Raw genomic sequence first — 26,586 nt, 5'->3', positions numbered from 1 at the left:
GGTGGAGAGAATACAACATCAAAGCATTCTTATCCGGAGCAGTATATTGATATTGCGATTACAGAAAGGTTTTATCATTCTGGTAAAAGTTGACCATGCAATTTCAATGCGGCGTCTTATTTCTTTTATCTGATCAATATCTTTTGTGATCCATGTACAAAGGTATTTATGCAAAGATATTTGTTCAATTTGTTTATTATCTAGTACTAACTTAACTTTGATGTTTTGTTCTTTTGTAAATGCCATGAACTTTTCTTCAAATTTATTTTTGGTCCCTAAACGTTGTAATGTATATTTAGTTGTTGAGCAAGGTCTTGCAGTTGTGTTGGTGTAACACGTCTCTAGAGAAAAACAGCTATTCGTTTTTTATCCGAATGAAGTATGTTCGTATGAAAATCAAACATTTAAAATCTAAATCCAAAATTTAAATTGTACCATGTAAACGTGATCAATACAACTTGTACAATACAATGTACTGGTCAATATAACTTAAGTGAGTGGTCTAAATTCTCTCTATAAAAATATCAAGAACCAAAGAACCATAATGTACTTTATACATTGTAAGTACATATCAACCTACAACTATGTCGAAATGCTTATTCCTTTTTGGGAATCATATATTGTTCAATTCAATTATCAATCAATCACGTATTCTCTAAATACGTTTAGTTGAATCACAAACCTTCAAATATTAGTATCTAACAAAAGTTAACAGATAATTATTTTAAACAGTATTGGTCCACATATGATTAATAACCCAAATTTCCTAAGAATCTTAAACGTAGACATTATCAGGTGCATCCATCTGAAAAAAAATTCACATTAATTATTTATTTTTCAATAATAAAGCAGCGTGAGTCAATAGAACGAAGGTCGCTCTTGGAATGTGTGTATAATTTATATGGCATTCAAGAAATATTTTCCATAAAGTCGTGAGGCTGCACGTTGAAGGGATCGTAAGCCAATCCTAGTCTTCAATTATTTGTGCAACTGCTATTTATATGTACATAATGCATATTGACTTTCACTGTTTTAAACGCACGATATTATAATATACTCTAAATAAAATTAAGTATCGGAAAAAAGAAAACACCGACTCTTGAGAAAACTCGTAATAGTTTCAGCAACTTGTTTTAAAATTTATTCTATGTAACGTAAGTTTTCGGGTAATAAATTTTTATTATTTCGTCGTGGATTCGCACAAATACCGCGGTCTATCTCTGATTCATCGATTACACGTAAAAACCTTATACAGGTTCTATTTGAAAGTTCTAAAAGGTTAGTTTCTGACAAATCCGTAAAGACTTCAGCTGATTTTGCTTTGTTTTTTTAAACAATTATAAAAAGTAAAAAAATAATTGTTTGCCTATAAAACGTTTCTTATACATTTTAGCAAAAAATGATTGAATTAAAATTTTCTAAATTAAAATACATAAACAATTGAGGACCCTAGAAGTAAAGGGGTATAAGTTGTAACGAATATTTTGCCTACCACATAGGGTATTATTATAGGGGGTTGAAAATTGGGTACAGAAGTTATTGGGGTAGAGATAGGGCAAGTAAAATAGACTGTTGCGAACGGCTCTCAGGGTTTATTTGGAGAACTGGGTCGTGGATAAGTGAATGAAACAATGGGATTGGATTGGGGCAACTACAAAAATGATATAAAGGGATACTTACATGAGTCTCTCGGAACAAACAAAACACAAGAAGGTCCTCGAGCTATTTAAAATGGAAGCCACTTTGAGGAAGAAAGGAAAGGGCTCTTTCCTCCTAAAAAATACGAAAGGGGTTATAAACTTTTTTAAAATAAATAAACAAAATGGTTTTGGAAAACAAATTAAATCTTTATTGTTATCTCACCACAAACAGTTACAAATATAAATGGTAATACAAAAAAATACTATATAAATAGTTACAAAGATAAATAACAAAGAAAAAACACATAGTATGTCCTACCGGTTTACAAACTCTAGAAGTTGGAGATACTATAAAACTTGGGCGACAATTTGTAGCAGAAATAAATTATTACAAATAAAGAAATACCTTTGTAATGAAAGCGTGAATAGAGGTTAACCTTTAAAAGAAAAAAACAGAAACAAAATCTCAAATAAGTATCATTAGATATTTACCAAATGTCAAAAATAGTGCTAGCTGTCATATGTCAATATTAAATCTTAAAGCTGAGAACAAATAAAATGACGGCTAAGCCACACCCTAAGATTGACAATTTTAATTATTTCAATTATGAAAGCAATTATTATTAGAAAAAAATGTCCATTTTTTACTTTAAAAGTTCAAACAAAAAAAGTTAGCTGGGTTTCACTAACTGATACTTTTACTTTAAATTTCTGAGGTTGGAAACTGGAACTATACTCTGTGCCACACGAACAAATTCATCTCCACTGCAAATTATTCTGAAACGGCTTCTTAAAGACAAACAAATTGAGATTGAAATTGGGCCACTGGACGCAAAATTTGAAGCTCCGCTTCTCAAAAAACTGAAACCATGTGGGTATTTTTTAAACTTGTTGGAAACGCCCTTTTACAAATATCTCAGATGAGAGACGGCTTACAAATAAAAAAACAGTGATTACTCCTCCAAAATTGACACATTACATTAAGTAAAAATCAATTTTTTTTAACAAATTTGCCGGTTGTTCCGACTAAACTGAACACGTCTGCTTTTGATGGCCCATCTTCCAAACCTCCACTTAAACTTCACATGAACTTTACACTGCTACACAATTTCCATGAAAAGGGACGAAACAACGGAAAACTTTACAAATTTGACGCAAAATTTGGACCAACACTGAAGCCAGCTGCCCCTGACAATGGCTCCAGCGAGAGTGATCTAATTATATTTAAAATTTATTCGCCCAACTTGGTATAAACAAAACACTTAAACGGGAACGGGAACGCAAAATATCCTAAAGCGGCTTTCGATCAAAGAATACCAAGGAAATACCCATCTGTGATATATAACCAAACTTTAAAATGGTTTATTATCGACCTCGGCGACGCAAAAAGAATTGAAATACTTTTTCGGTGTTTTAACTTGTACTAAAGGAAATAGAAATACACTGAAATTATTCTTCAGTGTTTTAATACATATACGAGGAGATTTCAATATATACCAAGGAATTTACAAATGCCACAAAGTGACATTTTTGTAAATATTGAAAAAACTGCATTGCTGAACTAGAAATCTTTCATTCTATTTGGATGGGTAGTGTTATAGCTCTTAAGTAATACTTTAATGTAAACTGCTGCGTTTTATTTTATAAACCACAGTGTTTTTTAAAAAGAGTTCGTTTTGTTTCTGTGCGGAATACGGAGCCAGTGATACAGGATTTACCTACTAATGTGTTTCCACCACCAAATCAGACTGGCAAGATAAGGATTCGGAGGCCAGATAAGTGAAAAAAAAACAGGGCTAAAATAGCAAGAAATTTATGTGCAGCTCACGTGGACAAAAAACACAATACTCATGAAGCTAAAAAGTTACGAGAATTTGGAAATCTTGAAAAGCAAAAAAAGGGTTCGGATGCCAGATAAGTGAAAAAAAAACAGGTCTAAAATAACAAGAAAAATATTATTTTACACTATGAGACAGAGCTAGAAGTACAGATATACGACGTAGGTGCAAGGTGAAGAACATCAAGGACTGGGTAAGAAATAGACGAGGACAATGGAAAAATCATATAAGTCGAATGACATCAAATAGACTATAAAAGATAACAAAAGATGATGTTCCAATAGGAAGACGATCAGTAGAAAGACCACGTAAACGATGATACGACAATTTACTGGAGGCACACTAAAAAAACAGACAGAGTCATGTGTACATAAAAAGAAGAGAAGAAGAAATATAATATCGAGAAGATATAACATCGTAGGAGCCTTACTTTTATCTCAAGATTAAGGTTGTGGCTTTTAAAGAGTTTGGCCATGTTGTTAAATGCACTCCTATCCTTCTCTGTTCTACATTTTACTTCTTGTGAGTGATCCCATTGTTCGTTTACTATTGTTCCAAGATAGGTAAACTGTTTTACTCGGTCCACTGATGTATTTCTAATAAACAGTTGGACGTCTCTAATTTTATTTTTGCTGATTACCATAAATTTAGTTTTTGATATGTTTACTTGTAGTCCAAATCTTTCACTTACTTCATTTACTTTGTTTATTAATTGCTGTAAACTATTTAAACTGTGCAAAAATAACGGTGTCATCTGCATAGCAGATGTTGTTTAGGCGTTCTCCATTTAAAAGGATTCCATGTTCGCAATATTCCAAGGCTTCACTAAATATTTCCTTTGATTATAGGTTGAATAATATAGGTGAAAGTAGACATCCTTGTCTAACGCCTCGCAGAATCTGGATCGCTTCCGTCGGTTCATTTCCAAGATTTGTTCTTATTGTGGCGTGATTGGTTTCAGTATCAATTTTGTATTATACACCAGTCTTTATCATCTCTTTGGGCTTTTGTTCATCTTTTGAACATCCATCATTTTTTGGTGTTGAACTGTGTCAAATGCTTTTTGGTCCACAAAACAGGTGTAGATATCGTGAGTCATATCTATGCATCGTTGGAATAATACCTGTAGACTAAACAGTGCATCTCTCGTACTAACGCCTTTTATGAATCCAAACTGTGTATCTTGTATTCCCTCTGCGCATAGCTTGTATATTCTGCGATATTCAACGCCTTTTATGAATCCAAACTGTATGTCTTGCATTCTCTCTTCGCATAGCTTGTATATTCTACGATATTCAACGCCTTTTATGAATCCAAACTGTATGTCTTGCATTCTCTCTTCGCATAGCTTGTATATTCTGTGATATATAATTTTAAGAAAAAGTTTTAGTGTAAAGCTCATTAGACTTATTAGCCTACATTCTCCGCACTTTTTCGCTCCCTGTCTTTGGTATCGTAATAAATTCTGAAACTAGCCAATCTTTTGGAATATTGCCTGTGTCATAGATGTTATTAAAGATTTTACAGAGTATTCTTAAAGGTTTATCATCAAGAAGTTTAAGAAATTCAGACTGTACTCTGTCTGGTCCTGGAGCTCTCCCTTCTTTTAGTGATATTATGGCTGCTCTTATTTCTGCCACTTGTTATAGGTGGTCCTGTTTTCGTAGGTATTGAGGACTGGTTCTCCCTCTCATCAAAAAATAAATTTCGTATGTAATTTTTCCAGGAATTATGAATACTCTCCTTATCCACGAGTACCTCTCCGTTGTCATTAACAAGTTTACTTACTCTTCTGTTTTTACATTTGTCTGTAATTTATCTTACCTTTTTATGCACGTTGAAGTCGTCGTATTTAGTTTGTAGAATTTCGATTTATTGTTAACATAGAACATAGAGTTATTGTTCTTGTTTTTCTTTCTTTCTTCCATCAGCTGCAGAATCTTTGTCGTCAAGCATGTCTTATTCTTACCTTATTCTTCGTTCTTCATAAAATTGTATTTAATATCGTCTCTCGTTTTATTAAGGGAATTATCTTCTCTTCTGTGCTTTACGTTGTATTATCGATTTCTTGGACTATTTCTTTTACTTCACTAAATTTCAGTTTTCTCGTGTCATGTTTTTTTACAGTTTTTCCGTGTGTTTTCTTTAACTTGGTTCTATACACGCTAATTAAAGGAACGCGGTCAGATTGATTATCAGCGCCTGGGTAGGTTTTAACACTGTTGAAACTATTTCGATATCTTTTGTTAGCAAGTATATAGTCTATTAGTTTCTTATAATAACGTGTTCTCCGTTGTCTCTAGGTGATTTCCACGTATACAGACGTCTAGGTGGTAGTTTGTAAAATGTGTTTAGCACGATTAAAGTCATTTTCAGCTGCAAAGATACTCATTGTTTTTCCTCGTTGATTTCTCTCTCCTAATCCATAAGGACTAATATGTTGCCCTTCTTTTCCTACCTATTTTAGCATTGAAATCTCCCATGACTATAAAGAGTTCATGTCTCGGTATATCTCTTATATAAGGTGGCTTATTTATTTGTAAAATTCTGAGATTTCCTCATCACTGTGACCTACTGTGGGTGCAGACAGGGTTAGTGAATAATATTGTAAATTTTTAAAAATCTACAGGAATATTTTATAAAATTTAATTTTGTATGGTGGATGCGACTGTATTTTCTAAAAAAAAATAATATATTTGTACATATATATACACTACTACTTATACTTATCTATAATTTGCATATTAAAACTAAAAATGATAACTAATAGTAAAAATTAAAAATAAGGCATTACTCCTGTCTAATTTATTACTTTATAAATTCAACCACTACAAAAAACAAAAAATGTACAGGCCAAACCTTCAAAATGCTCACGTCCAATAAATTCTTTGTGAATCATAAGGTATACCTTTTTAACTAATTGTGTCAAATCAAGTCTTAACATAAAAAGGAAGTACTTAAAAATCAATTAGTAACAAACCAGTTCCGACTTCTTTACACTAACGAATTAGCATTAATGGTACTCCTAGTGGGATGATATTATTAGCACCGCCTTTATTATTGATATCATTAAATGATATAATTTTATTGCTACCAAATTAACAATATACATATAATCGACGCGACGTAAATTTATAATTTCAAATAACTAAAATAGTAATCACACTAATGATCCAGAAATGCGATGTACTAACTAATAAAGCATTTTAACAAAAATATTTTATTAGGTACTTAACCTCTTTTTCATTGCTTGGCCACTAATAGGTATGATTGATGCCTTATACCAGTCTATATGTGAAAAAATCATTGATTTCACGTAAACATCTTGCAGATATTTGAATGTTCTAAAAAGTATATGAGTAGTAACTGATGACAAATCCGTGAAGAGGTACAGCTGATTTTGCTTTGTTTTTGTTTATGAAACAATGGTAAAAAGTGAAAAATATTTTTTTGCCTATAAAACGTTTCTTATACAATTTAGAGAAAAATGGTTTAAATAAAAGTTGCAGATCATAAATAGTTCTTTAATATTGGGAGTCTCCAAATTAAAATACATAAATAATTGACCGAGATAATTGCAAAAAACCCTTATTTTTGCAGTAATTTATAAATGGTAATAACTTTGTTCATTGCATAATGACATGTAATATAATTACTTAAAATGATGGCGGTTAATGAGTTATTTTAAGTTCGCTAAATTTTAATAAGATTGACCGAATAATTTATGTTATTCAATTTGTTTATCCAGGAGAGCGATTATTGAAATAACTGTACTTGCCCAAACAGTGACTCTAGAGATATTTGGTGAATGGCAATCGATTCTTTAAGACCTTATTTTTAAGATGTATTAAACGTCAAAACTTTATTAAATTTGTTATGGAAAATGGCCGACTTTTAGCTTATAAACATTTATAATAACTTTGATATTTTTTATGTCAAAGGCTTGTAAGTAGGCTCAATAAAAGAATGGTGAAGAAATACTTTTCAAAAAAAACAGAACCTATGATCAATAGGACCAAAGATAGGTAGCATTTTTTTCTTAAAATTTCATTTTGATTGTTTATTAACATTAAGAGCTGAAAATTGAACAGATTCTAAATGAAGATCTAAATACATACACAAGAAATAATCTAAATAGTCAAGAAATAAGATATAAATTGGAGCTGGAAGGTCAGATAATAGAACAAGTTATGGAGTTTAAATATCTATTCTCCGTTCATAAATTATTGAGAGCACGAAATGTGCCTCAAACTCATAAAACGGTCGTAAACCATAGGCGTTCCTGAGGTGTTTATTCATTAAATAATAATATAATATTTTTTAATACTGTTATATATATAATATTAATAATATTTTAATACTAATATATTTAGCAAAAAAACAATTAGAACTTTCACGGCTAATGTTATGTAATTATATTATATTAATAAAAATAAGAATTTAACCATTAACAATTTTGTAAATAAGAATACCTTATCTCTTTGGATATTTCAATACTAATCTTCGCGTTTAATCACTTTACTAGAAAACCTGGAATTCATATCCGAAGGTACTATTCGTTGCAAGATAATTAGGATGGAATTTTTAATAATATAATGGGTATGCTTTGGCCACGTGCCTCATTTGTTTAGTTTATATTCGAAACTTAACTTAAAAGGGTGAAGTTATTACGAACGAGGTTATTGTAGACATCCATTATCTAGCTACGGAAAGCTCGAAAAGGAAGTGGAAGATTAAGTGAATAAGCAAACAGAGCCGCAAGTTGCCTGAATAAAACAATATGGAGAAATAAAAATATCGGAAAAGAAATGAAAGACAGAATTTACAAAACAGTCATGATATTAGTTTTGAAATGCGCGGAGAAGCACAACCTGACACAGAGAGGACAAAAACCTTGTTAGAAACAGCAGAGAGAAAAACGCTTAGAAAAATTTATAGTAAAACACTATGATACAGAGCTACGACGAAGTAGTACAGATATACGACGTTGATGCAAGGTGGAGAACATCAAGGACTAGGTAAGAAATAGAAGGGTATAATGGAATGATATCAAATAGAGTAGTAAAGACGGTAAGAGACGTTCCCCAGCCCAATAGGAAGACGATCAGAAGGAATACCACGTAAACGATGAAACGGCAATACACTTAAGGCACATTGGAAAACAGACAGAGTCATGTCTGCACAAAAAAAAAGAAGAAGAAGAAGATGTATATACATATACCATCAATATCATTCTTGTCAGTTCTTCTCGCTAAATGTACCGCCCACTGCCACTTTAAAAATTTAATTCTGTGGATTACGTCAGTGACCTTGGTTTTCTGTCTGATTCATTCTATTCTTTTTCGTCTCATCGATGGTTCTATTTTATCTCTCTTTGTTATACCTAGCAAATATCGTTCCATTGACCTTTAAGTGACTCTGAGTTTCGCATTCTTTCTTTATTTTTCCAACTTTCACAGTCCTATGTATTGGTAGTATACACTGATCGAATGCTTTTTTCTTCAGGTAGAGTGTCATCCTGTATTTCTGCCAAATAAAAATCCCAAGCCAGTTTAATTCTTCTATAGATTTCTGGGAGTAACGAGCCAGATTTATGTATTAATTTTCCTAAGTATACATAGTCGTCTACTGTACTCAAGTGCAGTGTTGTTTATTATTACATCTTGGACATCCACTAGCTCGTTGTACATAGTTTTTGTTTTTGTTAAGTTCATTTTTAGGCCAACTTCATTGCTAGCTGCATTTAGGTTGCTTATAAGTTCTTGTAGTTCTGCAGAATTTTTAGCAATCAGAACGATGTCGTCTGCAAATCTTAGATGGCTGAGGTATTCTCCATCCATGGATAGGTCTTTGTTTTGCCAGTTTATTTTGCTGAATATATTTTCTAGAGTTACAGTGAAGAGCTTTGGTAATATTGGGTCTCTTTGTCGTTTCTCCTTCCTACTTTGGCATTAAACTCACCAATTAAATACTTGAAGACTTTTATTGTTATTTAACGCTTCATTTATATTACTGTAGAGTTCCTCTATTTTTTCAGCAGTGTGAGCAATTGTTGGGGCGTATATTTATATAATTTGTATATTGTATGTCTTTAATAGTTGTAAGGTTAAGCTAGCTACTCTATCCGAGATAGTAGTTATTTCTGTTACTCTTCGTTTTCATTTCTTGTTGATTAGAAATCCAATACCGCCTGTTCTGTCCGTTGATGTTTCTCGGCAGTAGAATGTGTTTCCTGACGCTAATTCCAATAGCTCTTTATCTTTCTGTTTTACTTCGCTGATTCCTGTGACGTCCCATTTTATATTTTCAGTTTCTTTTTCCAATTCTTCAAGTCTGGATTGATTTAATAGTAAGCGACAGTTATATGTCGCTATATAAAGCGTTGTTATTTTATTTGGGTAGCGATTTAGACTCCACAGATTCTTAGAGGCTTCTGTCTTCCGGACTTAATCCCGAAAGCTACCCAGTTCAGGGTCATTTGGGCATTCGGGGAATAGTGGGTCATGATTTTAATGTGTCTTTCATGTTAGGGGTTGTGCCGCATACCTTTCCACACTGCCTTAGTGCTGGTTGGTGAGTGTTCGCTGGTGTGTTCCGATTATAAGGCGCCGGAACCTGCCTTTCGCCTTCCTGCTTCTGCTATAACGTACTCCCATAATACGCTATATATTGCCTAGTATTACGCGACTTATGTCTTAGTGGACGTAGTAGGCAGGAGTCGTTAGCAGTGCTGGCTGACATTTTGTAGATCAGCTGTGACCCACTCGTCACTATTAGTTAGGCATTTACCGGCGATTTTAATGGTTTGCTCTTACCAGCAAAAGAACAACCCCTCCACTACCTATACCAATATATATATATATATATATATATATATATATATATATATATATATATATATATATATATATATATATATATAAATTTAAATTTACTACAAAAGTTAGTACTTTTTTTCAACAAGGAATTGAATTAAGTCGTTTTATTTGTCATAATACCGTATAATTTCCAACTAAACCGTTCTTGTTTGACTATTAAGTTTTTACAGTGTCCAATGCACAACATCATTATTTTGTAGGTACACCACAAGCCACGTTTGACTTCATTGCCATGTCGTTCACTTTTATTTCCGTCAGAACCAGAGAAATGTACAAAAACGTGACCACTGAATCAATACTTATTAAACGTTGCTTCATACTTGGGTAATTTAAATAAAAAGGATTCTATTTTATTTAATTACGATCAAAACGATTTGATTATAAAAGAATAACACCAAGTGGTTTGTTTTATATCAAATAGTTTTAGAATCTGCATAATAAAACATTTAGAATTACTTTCAATTTTATAATCTTAACAACCTAAGTTATTTGCAAAAATCTGTAACTTGTTTTTGTTGTTCTACGTTTATTTCTTCGATGTCAATGATGTCCGTTTGATTTCATGAGTGGATGTTTCTTATAGAATGAATTGAGAAGAGAAAATTAGTGCATATGACAATAGAACTGCTTCAATTAATGCCTGTCGCACTTCTTATAATTCAGTGTAAACGCTATTACTACTAATATGACTATTTAAAAGTTATTAATTAGACCCGTAGAGACCTAAAAATCAGAGACCTGGGTAATGACAAAAAAGTTGAGCAACTTAAGAAATTCGAGAGAAAGATGCTCAGAAAATGTTTAAAATCGTTTCAAAATATTTTTATTCTATTGTTTCAAAATATTTCTATTCTATGTACATATATGTAAATTCTTAGACCTAAGTTTTAATTTGCCTAGACGGCAACCCTGTCAGCCCTAGGCAAAGGCATTACAAGTTTATAAAAGTAGTATGTTTCCATATGTTGCCATAAGAGCACAAAATAAAGAACGTGTGAAGAGATTTCATTTTATAAGTTATTTCTTCACCCTATCGAACAACTATTTACCACCACGATTAACCAGCGACCAGTCAATTTAATTCAACAATTTAAACATACAATTTTTTGGTCATTCGTAGCCGAATTCGGTGGTAAATCGTAACAATTTCAATTTTTAATTATCAATTTGTTAAAAGTAAAGCAAAGTTTCTATTAGTGCATCTGTGCCTTTCAACCTATCAGAGAACGGGACAGCGAGTCAAAAGAACGTTGACAAACACGAAGCGGTGTTCCTGTGGCCAATTTGCTGAGCGATTGCAGACGCGCATCCCTGAAAAGCTGTAAGTCTGTTCCACTTATATACCATCTTAAGATAAATCCTACCCTTAACCTTTATCGCAGTGCTATTTATAGATTCTGGTATTTCAGACTTTTTTGATCTTTTTGAATTTGCATGGTATTATAACTTGTCAGATTTAGAGATATTTACGAACATTTCAATTAAAAAATAAATAATGTCGAGCTCAGATATTGCACAATTAATAAGAAATAGAGGTTCTCTTAAACGTAAATTAACTTCATTAACAAATTTTGTAAATAAAATAATTGATGGTTCACTTAAACCGACATTAGGCGATGTAAATATGCGATACAAAAATAATCTTGAATTATTAAGTCAATTTGAAATTATTCAGCAATCTATCGAGGAGAAATGTTCGGACGATCAATTAGAAATTCATTTTAATGAACGTGATCCATTTGAAAATCAATTTTATACAGCAATTTCATATTTAGAGGAATACATAAACAATTCTTCTCCGGTAATAAATGTCACACCTCAAAATGTAGTTAATCACGATCCACTTCAAAATTTTCTTTTGCCGAAAATCAAGCTTCCTACATTTAATGGTGAATATGAGCAGTGGCTCGAATTCAAAACCAATTTTATAAACACTATCGATTCAAATTCATCATTAAGTGCAGGTCAAAAGTTTAATTTTTTAAAGGCTGCGTTGGAAGGTTATGCCAAACGAACAATAGAAGGTTTTACTGATTCCCAAGACTACCATGCTGCATGGAATATGCTTTGCAACAAATTCGATCGAAAAAAGTTTCTAGTAGACACCCACTTAAAATCTATTTTCAATTTAAATTCGATACATAAAGGAACATTCATGCAATTCAGAGGGTTAATCGATGAAGTTTCAAAGCATTTATCATATTTAGAAGGAATGAAGCTCACTAAAGAGTCTCTATGGGATATGACAATTATTCATGTTGTATACAATAAATTAGACAAAGTAACTCAAAATAAGTGGAAAGAATACCACACTTCTGTCGAATTGCCTCATTTAAATGAATTTCTTGAATTCCTTAAACAGAGACAAGACATATTACAATCTCAAGAAGAGCCTCATTCCTCCTCAATGATGACCGTTAAAAGTCACTCTGGGTTTCAGAAACCTCTACAATCTCGATCACAATTTCATTTAGCAATAAATCAAATTCAGTGCAATTTTTGCAAGAGTGATCATTTAATATATTCTTGCCCCGAATTTTTAAGATTAACAATTAATGACAGATGGGAAAAGATTAAATCTTTAAAACTTTGTCCGAATTGTTTACGTTTTGGTCACTCCAAGGAAAGGTGCAGTAGCGGATCATGTCGTAAGTGTAAACGTAAACACAACACTTTATTACATCAAGATTATTCTCGTTCATATCAAAGTCAAAACACACAGTCAAATGCATACAACAACAATAATCAATACAATTCTCGAGACACAATTCAATCAGTAGGTGCTCATAATCATCCAAATGATAGTGACCAGGTGTCACACAATTCACAAGCAATTTCTCACAATATTCAAACAATTTCAGTCCCAAATCAACAATGTTTAGTTACAGACAGAGATACACAATCTAATATAATTCTGTCGACAGTAACATTCAAAGTTAAAGACCAAAACAATCAATTGCATCAATGTAGAGCTCTGCTCGATTCAGGAGCTCAATCCCATTTGATTACCGAAGAGTTTGTCAAACGGTTAGGGTTACCATTAACCAATACCGAATTAGCTATTATTGGTATTAACCAAGTGGTTTCTACTTTAAAAAAGAAAACTTCAATTACAATTTTCTCAAACAAAAATAATTTCCAATTTCAATTATCTTGTTATGTAACACCATTCATTTCAACTATTCCGTTACAACAATTTGATATCTCTACAATTTCCATTCCTCAAAATATCGAATTGTCTGATCCTACTTTCAATACTCCTCAGAAAGTTGACATGATCATAGGTGCAAGTTTGTTCTGGGAACTGCTATTAGATGGTAATATTAAATTAGGAAAACATGCACCAGTGCTTCAAAATACCAAACTTGGGTGGGTAATATCTGGTACTGTAATGAATGCGATATCAACGTCGTTATGCAATTTTTCACAATGCTTTATACCAGAAGACAATCAGTTACGTAAATTCTGGGAACTCAATGAGATAAATGAACCTATGATGTTATCAAAAGATGACGTCCAGTGTGAGGAACTATTTACCAAACACACTCAAAGAAATGAAAACGGTCAGTTTGTAGTGAAGTTGCCCTTCAAATATTCTACCGATTTATTGGGAGATTCAAAAGAAATGGCAAAAAACCGATTCATATCACTCGAAAACCGATTCAAAACTCATCCTCAATTTTATCAATTATACAAAAATTTTATACATGAATATATCGATTTAGGTCATATGACCAAGGTAGAAAGTGACATGGTCACTGAACCAACTTATTTCTTTCCCCACCATGGCATATACAAGCCTAGTAGTCTGACTACTCAACTTAGAGTGGTCTTCGATGGATCAAGTCCAAGTAGTTCTGGATGGTCTCTCAATGAGTTACAATATGTTGGACCAAAGGTGCAAAATAACATATTTGACATTTTAATTAGATTCCGACTATACAAGTATGTTGTGTCTGCTGACGTTAGTAAAATGTATAGGCAGATCCTTATACATGATGCACACAAGCCCCTTCAACAGATCCTGTGGAGGGACAACCCAGCAGATGAATTTTCAATTTATCAATTAAACACCGTTACGTATGGTTGTACTAGTTCGCCATACTTAGCAATAAAATGCATAAATCAATTAGCAATTGATAACTGTAATACATTACCGACAGCTTCACAGACAATTCTTAATGATTTCTATGTTGATGACCTAGTAACGGGTTCCAATGATCTTTCAGAATTACAAACCCGATGTAAAGATATTTCAGACATATTAAAATCAGCACAATTCATACTTAGAAAATGGGTTACAAATAATCCGAGTGTTCTCTTGAACATTCCATGTTGCGATATTCCTAATGAAATTTTAAATTTCGGTGAACACGAAAGCTGTAAAACCTTAGGTGTACAATTTAATAGTAACAAAGACATTCTAAATTTTAAAATATCTTCAATTCCACATGATAATTCGATTACTAAGAGAAAGATATTATCTATCATTTCACAGATCTGGGATCCTCTTGGTCTTCTCTCTCCAGTAATTGTACTTTCTAAACTCATAATTCAGAAATTATGGACCCTCAAATTAAATTGGGACGAAAAGGTTCCACATGACATTTATATTAAATGGACACAATTTTACAATCAATTGTCCCAACTCAATCAATTAGAGATTCCTAGGCATGTTCTTGGATCCAATCATTCCATACTAGACATTCATTGTTTCTGCGATGCATCTCAAGATGCTTATGCAAGCTGTATATATTTCCGAAGCATAGATGCAAGTGGCAATTATCAAAGTCATTTAATTTGCTCCAAGAGTAAAGTTGCACCATTAAAGCGACTCACAATTCCAAGATTAGAGTTATGTGCGGCCCTACTGGGAGCACAATTAACAGCCCAAGTTGTCAATGCCAGTTCACCATCAGTACCGATATACTATTGGTCCGACTCTCAGATAGTAGTATGTTGGATAAAAAAGGATGCTAATCAGTTACAACAATTCGTAGGCAATCGCGTCGCCAAAATTCAACAGTTAACCAACAAAGATGATTGGTATTATGTTAATACTAAAGAAAATCCTTCAGACCTGGCTTCCAGAGGAGTTTTACCAGAAGATCTAGCTAACCGTGAATTATGGTGGAAGGGGCCAATTTTTCTACGTGGTCCTATAGACAAACCCGCACCTCCTGCAATGTCTGAAATCGAACTTCCTGAACAAAAGGTTAAAAGTTCGATGTTATTGGCTACCCATTCGGTACCACTCTTTCTATTCTCTCGATTTTCTAATATTTCAACGTTAAAACATGTCGTTAGTTATTGTCTTCGATTTCGTAATAACGCGTGTAAAAAAAGGTCAGAAAGAACGATAGGCCCTTTAACTCTTTCCGAAGTAGAAGAAGCATCATTTCGGTTAATAAAACTTGCACAATTGGATTCATTTGCGGAGGAAATATCTATTTTAAATTCCAATAAACCATTACCAATCAAACATAAACTTTCAAATCTTACTCCATTTTTAGATGAAAATCGTGTATTACGAGTAGGGGGTCGACTTAGATTATCTGGATTAGACTTTAACTCTAAACACCCTATATTAATTTCATCTAATCATCCTTTCACTAAGTTGCTATTTGAACATAAACATAAAGTCCTATTACATGCAGGTCCTCAACTCCTTCTCTCATCAATTCGACAATATTATTGGCCAATTCGGGGGAGAGACCTTGCAAGAAAAACAGTAAGAAATTGTCTTACTTGTTTTAAATTTAAACCTACATTTGCCAGTTGTCCAATGGCCAGTTTGCCCGAAGCTCGCACAACCCCATCACTGCCATTTCAGCACTGTGGCATAGATTTTGCAGGACCATTTTTACTAAACAATAAATCGGGTAGGGGAGCCAAAGAAATAAAAGGTTACGTTTGTGTTTTTGTATGTTTTTGTACCAAAGCAGTTCATCTTGAACTCATTACAAATCTCACAACCGACTGTTTCCTATCCTGCTTGAAGCGTTTCATAGCTCGACGAGGTATCCCCAATGACATTTATTCAGATAATGGATCCACTTTCGTTGGAGCTCGCAATGAACTTAAACAATTTGGTCAATTTCTTTTAAAAAATAATACTTATATTCACAATTACGCTATTGATCATAATATAAATTGGCATTTCATTCCACCGTATGCGCCTAATTTTGGCGGTCTTTGGGAGGCGGCAGTTAAAAGCATGAAACACCATTTAAAGAGGGTGTTACTCGACAAAAAACTTATCTACGAAGATTTTAATTCTCTGCTAGTTCAGATCGAGGGAGTCTTAAATTCTAGACCTATGTTTGCACTCTCTAATGACCCAACTGACCTATCGCCACTTACTCCTTCCCATTTCCTGATTGGCCGTCCTATTTCAACCATTCCCGATACTGACTTAAGCACAATCCCGATAGGCAGGCTCACCAACTACAAAACGATTCGTCATATGTATCAACAATTTTGGAATCGTTATGTGAAGGAATACGTTTTGCAACTGCAACAGCAATACAAATGGAAAGAATCTTCGTCCCATTTGAAGATTGGAACTTTAGTGTTAATTCGCAGTTACCAACAACCACCATGTAGATGGCCTTTGGGACGTATTATTAACTTGCATTCCGGTAAAGATAAACTTTCAAGAGTGGCAGAGGTAAAAACAAACAATAAGACTGTTATTCGCTCTGTTCGTCATTTGTGTCCGTTACCAATGCAGCAAGAGAGTGTTAGTGATAATATTGATACATAAGACTTTATTTATATTTATAATCTATTTTGAAGGTACCCTTCAACGGGGGAGTTTGTTTAAAATCGTTTCAAAATATTTTTATTCTATTGTTTCAAAATATTTCTATTCTATGTACATATATGTAAATTCTTAGACCTAAGTTTTAATTTGCCTAGACGGCAACCCTGTCAGCCCTAGGCAAAGGCATTACAAGTTTATAAAAGTAGTATGTTTCCATATGTTGCCATAAGAGCACAAAATAAAGAACGTGTGAAGAGATTTCATTTTATAAGTTATTTCTTCACCCTATCGAACAACTATTTACCACCACGATTAACCAGCGACCAGTCAATTTAATTCAACAATTTAAACAGAAAAGTATATGGTATTATACAAGAGGAGAACACCGCTTGGAGAATCAGAAGAAACTACTGGATTAATAAATTATATGAAGTGAATGATATACGATTTGTAAAAAGTCAGAGTCTGTCATAGCATATCCAAAGATGAGAACATATAAAAATAAAAGCAGCAAAAAAAGTTTTACAATGGAAGCCGGGAGGAAGACAAAAGGAAGGAAGACCCAGATCGAGATGGTTGGATGACGCAGAAGACGACTTGAGAAATGGACGACGTGACACAAGAAATCTGAATGAAATGACAAAGCTAGACTGGCAAAAAATGAATATGATGCCAAAAAAAGAGAAACGCTACAGGTACTAGATATTCGGGTAGAAGCAATTGTCGTTGTCCTCAAAGACCCAGCATAGCTGACTCCTTCGCTCTTGGTAGCATTGATATATAAAATTCTGTCAAATTAGTATAATTCAAATTGTTTTTAAATAGATAGTCTATAGTTGATAGTTAATATTTAGAATTAACAAATGATACATTATCGTACTTTCATTCGTCTTTTCATTTTATTTTCAGTCCTTGTTGGTTTTTTGAGTGGTTGAAATTTGTACCACAACCTGATTCTGTATGTTATCCTTGGTACATGTAGTTGTGGTTCCATAATCGACCACAGAAAAAAACACATTACCTAAACATTTTTAATTGAAATAATGAAAAACATAATGCAACTTGGCAATCTGAGCATTTATACTTTTTGGCTTCGCTCTTCTCGTTGAAAAGTGTGTAAAACGTCTTGACGTTCCTTTTTCTGACATTTACTGATAACAGTATGTGTTGCTCCCATTTTCTTCAGTTTATTTCTTCGTATTATCACCTTAGATCCTAGCCTCTTACTGTTCTGGAAATCACCTATAAGCTCGTTGCCAATACACTTCTAAAATACAGGTTACTCATTGGTTTCGATGTATTAGACCTCATTTTTATTGTAGTTACATTTACTACTGCTGCATCAATCAAATAAGAGTAGTATATAATATGGAAATACCGTATTCGGGATTTCCATTAAATTGAATAAAAAGTTAATCGAATTGATCGAATATAGAAATTGGAATCACTTATGGCTTTTGGACACTTAATTCTCTCTTGTTCACCATTCGCGTTTCTTCGCAAAACTGAAGTAATTTTAACTGGATTATGCATATTACTACTAGAACGCATTTGCGTCTCCAGTCTTTCCATTTAACGAAAGACATATCATTGGACATGAAATATTCGTGTTCTCCCATTTTTATTGTTCTTTTCCTTCTCATTGGTGTTAAAAGCCTTTACAATTTATTCTAAAAGTTCCACAGCATAACAAATCATAGGTTAATCTTTTCTTAAGGAGAGGAAAACTCGAGAAACAATTATCAAAATAAATACAGTAGTTTCTACTTCTAAGAGACACGGTAATGTCTAATACCGTTTTAGCCTCTAAATCATATTCAGCATGTTGTGATTGAGATTTACAATTTTGTGCACGTATCCAGTTTCGGAGTGTTGCTGAAGTTGTGTTATCAAAGGCTTTACTTTGAACAGTTTGTCGAAATTGAGGCTATTTTGATCTCTTTCAACATTTTCATAATTGTTTAGATGAATAAAACAAAGATTTCTTAAGAACCGTTTTTGCATAAAAATTTGCGAAACTATTGACAAGTGCATGTTGATATCTGTTGACCAATAATGTCTTAAACTATATAGTTTATGAAATGATTATAAGAACCCCTAGAAATACTTTCCCTAGAAAGTTTTTCCTTAGTTAAGTCGAGATTAATACGGTTTTGTTGAGCATAAAGATTTGACTCTGTAATTATAATTATTAGCTATAATATCTTTGCTCATGAACAAAGAAAATACGTTGAATGGTTAATTTATATTGACCGGTTTTGCTAAGCCAAATGGTAAACGACATATTCGAATATTTTTGTGCATCAGAAGTCCTCTTCGACATCGTCTTCGACGTCGTCAAAAATTCTATTTGTTCTTACTTGAGGGTAGAAAAGTTTATCATCCATAGAGTCATCTGAATCAATATCAAGAAATTCAACCTTGTCATTATTGGATAATAAAGTAATATTACGTTCAATTGGAAATGGGAAGATCGTCTTCTGCATCAGAATAGCTCTTAATATCTGAATTTATGGCTTGTTGATATGGAATACCATCTATATAACCAAATAAATCATCCTGAGTCATCTTCTGTAATTTTTCCAGGATATTAGAGTATTCGAGTTTACTGCAAAGATATATATGTTACATACAAATACTTTAAAATTTTCAAAATATAATTGTATAGATATAAAATAGAAAAAAGAAGTGGCTGCAAAATATTCGAGACTGGATGAACATGACTGTAGACGAATTATTCCATGTTGCAAAAGACAGAGAAACTTTTAGAAATGTGGTCGTCAACCTCCGTTAATGGGGATGGCATAGGAAGAAGAAATAGATATAAAATAAACAAGACTAAAAATGCATTTCAATTGAAAAATTGTAAAATCAACAGGTGCTACTTTGAGGTTATGTTCACTAAATCAAGATATATTATCTAAGCGCCAATAGAATCTGAATAGATAATAAAATATTATAATACTGTAATGTGTTACCTTGAGTTTGATGTATAAATCCTTTGTAAATTATTTTTATTTACAAAAGTCAAACAGCTGTTATCACTTTTAACGATTACTTAAAGTTTATGAGGGATTGTGGTTATATAATCGACCACGTTGCTGTCACGTTGCCGGGTTTTTCAGTTCATACATTTATTTACAGTTCCTTTACAAACACTGAGTTTGCACTTCGGTAAATTTTCGTGTCAATTAGTAGCTCACAAGTATTATTTCCAGTTTATATTATTGTATTAAAACATAATGACGGTATTAGATTTTTGTTTCGATACAGAGCAGCGACAAGCCGCTTATACGTATTTCGACCTCTTTTGACTTCAAAGTCTCCTCAAAGCGGTATAGCCACTGCTCTGTTATCATTATTGTATTACTTTAAAATGTTTTCTAAAGAATCTTTGGTATGTATAGTTTACTACTATATGCCATTTATATCACATATGCATAATCAATGTTTACATTGTGCTAAAATAGATTTATTTATATTATATGCCTTTACACTATGCACAAATATACAATTAGCCTAATATTTCACTGGAATTATTTTAACTGGAGCCTCCACGCTTTTTCATTTTTTACTTCTTTTATCTCTCTCTCCAATGGCGCTACAGTCCAAATCGAGCCTTGTCCTCCTCCAAGGTATACCTCCAACCTTGCCGCTCCCTCGCCGATTGTCTCCAGGTTCCCACGTCTAGCAAATTTTGCGCCTCCGCTCCCACTTCATCCTCCCCCATTTCCGGGGCATTTTTATTATCTAGGGCTCTTTTTAGCAATATTTCAGTCTCTATTTTCACTACATGACCTGCCCACTGAAGTCACTGAAGTTTTACGAATTCTGAGATCGGTGCCTCTTTGAACAGTTGGTGAAGTTCATGGTTGTACCTAGATCTCCATACTCCGTTTTCATTAATAGTTCCAAATATCTTTCTTAGGACTTTTCTTTCAAAGACTTCCAACTTTCGTTTTGTGTCTTCTGTCATCTGATTGATCCAGACTGATTTTATTTCTTTTGGATCACTGGTTATTTGCCCTTATTGATTTCTGTATAGATTTGTTCAGGGTTTGCATAATTCTCTTAAATTACGTAGATATCTGTTCGGCATATTTTATCGGCCGTCTCCGGCTCTGTCTTTCATATTCGTAGCTTGCTCTTGTTTATTTGGTTCTTCTTTCCATATATTTCTTGTGTTCTTCATTTCTTTTCTTTATGACTTTTTTACATTCGTCTATTGAACTATTCTCTTTTTGTTTGTTTCTTTTTTTTTGCCTATGATCTTTCTTGCTGCGTCAATTACTTTTGCTTTAATTTCTACCCAATGTTCTTTAGTGCCTAGTCTGCTTATATTTGTCAAAATTTGTGTTATTTCTGTCTCATAGTTCTGTTTGATATCTTGTTGTCTCAATTTTTGTATATCTAGTTGTTCTCTTGGTTGTTCCCGTCTGTTCCCCCTGTTGCTTTAAAGCAAGGAAAAATAGAAGGAAAACGGAATCCAGGCCGGAGAAGAATGTCATGTTGCGTAATTTGAGAGAGTGGTTTGGCTGTACCACTAATGAACTCTTTAGGTCAGCTGTAAACAAGGTCAGGATAGCCTTGATGATTTCCAATCTCCGATAGGAGTGGTACAAGAAGAAGAAGAATATTATAAGTCACTGACATATTCAATTATTTAGATTTCATGATTTAACGTGCGTCCTAAAAATTTTGGCACTATACTCATTGGCTTTAATATTAAAAAAAAACCAAATTATATCATGTTGACTTTGGAAACAAAAGTTTGTTTCCTTTGCTTACTGTCAGTTGATTTATTTATTTTAAGGTTTTAGCTTTAAGATGTCGTATAAATTAGAGATAAGAAAAAGTACCTACAAGTTGGTTGGGTGGGTACCTAAAGCCGAAATCTGTCCAGAATGAAAACATTTCACGCAGAGCCATTTATAGAACAATAGCGGAGTGCGGACAGGGAATATAATGTATGAATCTTTCAAAAACTGGATGATCACGTGCATTTATTGCACATAGGTCAGATATATTGGTGATAAGAACAAAAATATAGGTTGAAAAGTCAACGAGGACACTGGCTTGTCAATACAGATATTATATTATAAGAGTACTAAATCGTTGAAAATGAGGAGGAATGGTCTTAAATATCGAGAGCGATGTAACTGCCCAAAATACTCTTAAGTTCAACTCCTCCATACACAAAGATACTGTCGTCAACTGAGGCAGATACACTTTGCCAATGAAAAAATTATTATTTTAGATGACGAAAAGTATCTCACTTTGAATAAATTTAAAATAAAAAGAAAAACGATGAATTTTGTACGGACAACCTAGAAGAATGCTGTGAAATGAATGATTTGTTAGATAAAAATATAAAGCGAAATTTGCAGATAAAATCCTTGATAGGTGCGCAATTTCTATTTGGAGTGTATCCGGACCTTTTGTGGAAAGAGTGTAGGGTGGGAAACTTTGAATAGTCAGAGCTATATTAATAACTGCCTTTCCAAATTGCTACAGTTTGTCCACGAATATCATGCTAATGACGATATAATGATTTGGTCAGACCTAGCACCATGCCATTACTCAAGAGATACCCAAAACTGACTTCGACAACATCTCATACCTTTTGTTCTCAAAAAAGATAATACTTCAAATTTGCAAGCCCCAAGCTAGTCCAATTGAGGATTTTTTGGCTTTACTGTCTGGGAAAAGAAGGCTGGGAAGCCCGAAATGAAGAAAATTGACCAAAAGATGGCGAATTTACGAAAAACTGAGAGAAATATATTTGAATTCTGTCCAGGACCTTATGAAAGACATTCGAAGAAATTTGCGTCTGGTAGAACATAATGGGTCACTGCACATAATTCGATAGTGTAGTTTTGTTAAGTATTGGACTATAATTTTATGATATCTAGTTTGTGTTTAAATATATTCCTTCGTTAAAAAAAATCCGGTAAATATTTTTTGTTAACACTTTTAGGACATATGTTATTTAATATAGGAATATCTAAAATGAAATCAACATTTTGTATTAAAAACCCTTTTACCTACGACAGGAAAATACCAACATTTAAACTTATGTTTCATAACACTAGAGGTTCATTAGTTGCGTGTAAAAACATGTGAATTTAAATTATTTTACAATAAAACGTTTTTTTATGCTAATAGAGATCTTATATGTTTTAATTTACATAATTTCTACGCTTAAACATAATCAGAAATAACTTAATTTGTTTTATATATTTTTAACCGCACCATTCTTTGGCTGCTTAAAATGAGTATCATAGAAACTTTTTGATATGTTCAAAAATTTGAGCAGTTTGTAATGGTGTAAACATGTCATTTAAAAAAGATCTTAAAATTATTAAAACAGACATAAATACAATATCCTAAACGTTTAATTGAAGATGAAGTTACGGCTATAATGATATGGTAACTATGAATGGGGGAATAATTTTGGAAAGAAGAAATGTTTCGGAATAAATAAATGATATGTTATATCACAGAAAGAGGACAGAAGATGTGAAAAGTTTAGGACTGATAAGAGATTAAAATAAAATACACCAGGAAAATAAAATTCCTCTAATTTTTTCTGTATACCATAAATCACAAAAGTTTTATTTAAAAATCCTTTATACAAGGTATATAATTAAAAAGACTCTGTCTGTCTGACTACATCACAGAACGTTTTCGGACTAACAAGTCCATCATCAGTGCATTTACCAGGTGTACATGAGTCAAGCCACTAAATATGTGGGTATAAACCCTCAAAATGGTACAAAATTTGTTATTTATTACATCTTTGTTAATAAGTTGGTGTGATGTTAAAGTTTTTAACAGATACCCTGCGTGGCAACGTAAGACTTCTAATTTGGGGGTTGCTGACCCTGAACCGATATCTCTGTATGGGCTCTAGATGGCAACACACTCTAGTTCTGCAGTCTGCAAATCTTTTTATCTATCTACATGTTTTTAATTATTCTCCCTCAAATTCAGTTCTTTCCCACAGTGGCTCCTAAAATATTAGGTGGGAGTACACATTAAATAATTGTGGCGAGAGTACACATCCCTGTCTGACTCCTCTTTGAATTTTAACTTGGTTTGTTTCACTATCTTCTACCCATATGATCTCTATTTGATTGTAGTATAGATTTTTGATTAAATTAATATCCAGTACTCTATTTTGCCTCGTCCTGGGAACTACCAACTTCCGTAAAATACCACTTTCGAAACTTATTCCGTAAATTAATATACGATCACTCAAGTAACTAGGTATAAGTATTTGGGACACGAGAATAGTCAGGATGTCTAGACAGTTACTACCCCTCCAGTAGATGCCAGGAGGGGTAGTAACTGTCTAGACGTAAGAAGCCTAAGAGGATCATTTTCTGGTAAAAGCGAAGATAAGGACAAGAATAGCGTCAAAAAAAACACACGAGAATACACCAAAACAATTATGGAATACCGAAGTTCTAAGTAATAAGGAGACAGAACAGAAATGTCAAAAGGCTATAAAAATCGCTCTAACACAGACTGAAGACTATAACAACATAGACTCAGCTTGGAAAAATATCAAATTAGCTCTGACAAGCGTATCAGATGAAATACTAGGATACAAAAAGAAAACAACAAAAAAATGGTTCGATGATGAATGCCTGAACTCCAGAACAGCAAGAAATATGGCTAGAAAGAACATGCTACAAAATCCCTCGCACAACAACAAGAAATTTATAGACAAAGAAGAAAGGAGACAAGAAAACTAATGAAAAGGAAGAAAAGGGAGTATCAGGAACAAATAATCAAAGATATAGAAGAAAAAAGAACGAACAAACAAGCGAGACAGTTCTTCAAAGGAGTTTCAGGTATCAAGACCGGGTTCCAAGCAAGAACAGGAAACTTCCTTCAAAACGACAGCGGGCAGCTTATCACTGATGACAAGGAAATCCTAAAAACCTGGAAGGAATACTTCTATCAACTATTGAACGACCAATCTAGAAGAAATACATCAAACATAGAGGTACATACAGCTGAAATAGAAGACCAATACCCGGCATACGAGGAAGTAATACAGGCAATTAAAAAACTTAAAAATAATAAGACACCAGGTAGCGATGGTATACCCGCAGAGTGCTTAAAACATGGAGTAGAAGCGTTATACAGTTCTATATACAAGCTAATTCAAGACATTTGGCGAGAAGAAACAATGCCAGATGAATGGAAAGAAGGGGTTATTGTACCAATACACAAATAAGGAAACAAAAAGCAATGTACTAACTACCGGGGAATAACACTCCTAAACACCACCTACAAAATCCTTGCAAACATCCTGCTAGAAAGAACCAAAACATACACAGAAGGAATCGTTGGAGATTATCAATGCGGATTTAGACTGGGCCGCTCTACCATTGACCAGATATTCACAATAAAACAGATAATGGAAAAATGCTGAGAATTTGATCGTGATCTTTATCAGATTTTCATAGATTTTAAACAAGCATTTGATAGAGTATGCATGACCAGACTGTGGACAGCGATGCAGAAACTTGGCTTTCCAAAAAAACTAGTCAGGTTGATACGGATGTATATGGAACTGTTACGATGTAAGGTGAGTACTCTGAGTGAACAGTACTCGGAGACATTTGAAATAAACAAAGGACTAAAACTAAAACAGGAAGATGCACTTATACCACAACTCTTCAACTTAGCTCTGGAACACATAATCAGAAGTGCAAGAATCGAAAAACCGAATACAGTATTTCATCGAGAAGGACCAAACTTACTACTGGCATTTGCAGATGATATCGATCTAATAGAAAACACGCGATTAAGGATGAAGGAGACTTTCGTTCGAGAAGGAAGCAGAGAAGATGGGGCTCCAAATCAACGAAAACAAGACGAAATATATGTATATGAGCCGCAATAACCAAAGCGGAGACGGAATCAGTCAGAACATCACCATCGATGACTTTAACTTTAAGCGCGTTAGAGAATTCAAGTATCTTGGAACAACAATAACTGAAGACAATAAAGGATCACAAGGAATAAACAATAGGATCCAGACCGGCAACAAATGTCTTTTTGCCCTCCAAAACCTTATAAAATCGAAATAACTAACAAGACGTACGAAGATACAGGTCTATAAAACAATCATACGACCCGTTGTATGTATGGAAGCGAAACGTGGACGATAACAAAGGCAAACGAAGAGAGACTATGTGTTTGGGAAAGAAAAATCCTAAGGAAGATCTTTGGCCCTGTGCTGGATGAAGCATCAGGACAATATAGGATAAGAACTAACAAAGAGCTCGAAAAACTTTACCCAGACGTCAACATCATAAAAGAAATAAAATCCAAAAGACTCCAATGGACAGGACACCTCAGAAGACATTCTGACAAACGAACAGTAAGACTGGTGTGGGAGGAAGTCCCAACTGGAAGGAAACCACGCGGACGTCCTCGTCTCCGGT

At 33.5% G+C, this 26,586-nt stretch overlaps 1 protein-coding gene across 2 annotated transcripts in view; it reads left to right on the top strand.

Moving 5' to 3' along the window:
* Cht6 (Chitinase 6) overlaps window positions 1-26,586 on the top strand; it is a 296,348-nt gene that overhangs the window by 134,735 nt on the left and 135,027 nt on the right. The gene's annotated exons all lie outside the window — the stretch shown is intronic.

The sequence above is a fragment of the Diabrotica undecimpunctata genome, chromosome 8 (assembly GCF_040954645.1).
Source record: "Diabrotica undecimpunctata isolate CICGRU chromosome 8, icDiaUnde3, whole genome shotgun sequence".
Classification (NCBI taxonomy): domain Eukaryota; kingdom Metazoa; phylum Arthropoda; class Insecta; order Coleoptera; family Chrysomelidae; genus Diabrotica; species Diabrotica undecimpunctata.
The sequence above is the reverse complement of the archived record's forward strand: the minus strand, read 5'-3'. Positions and strand labels throughout refer to the sequence as shown.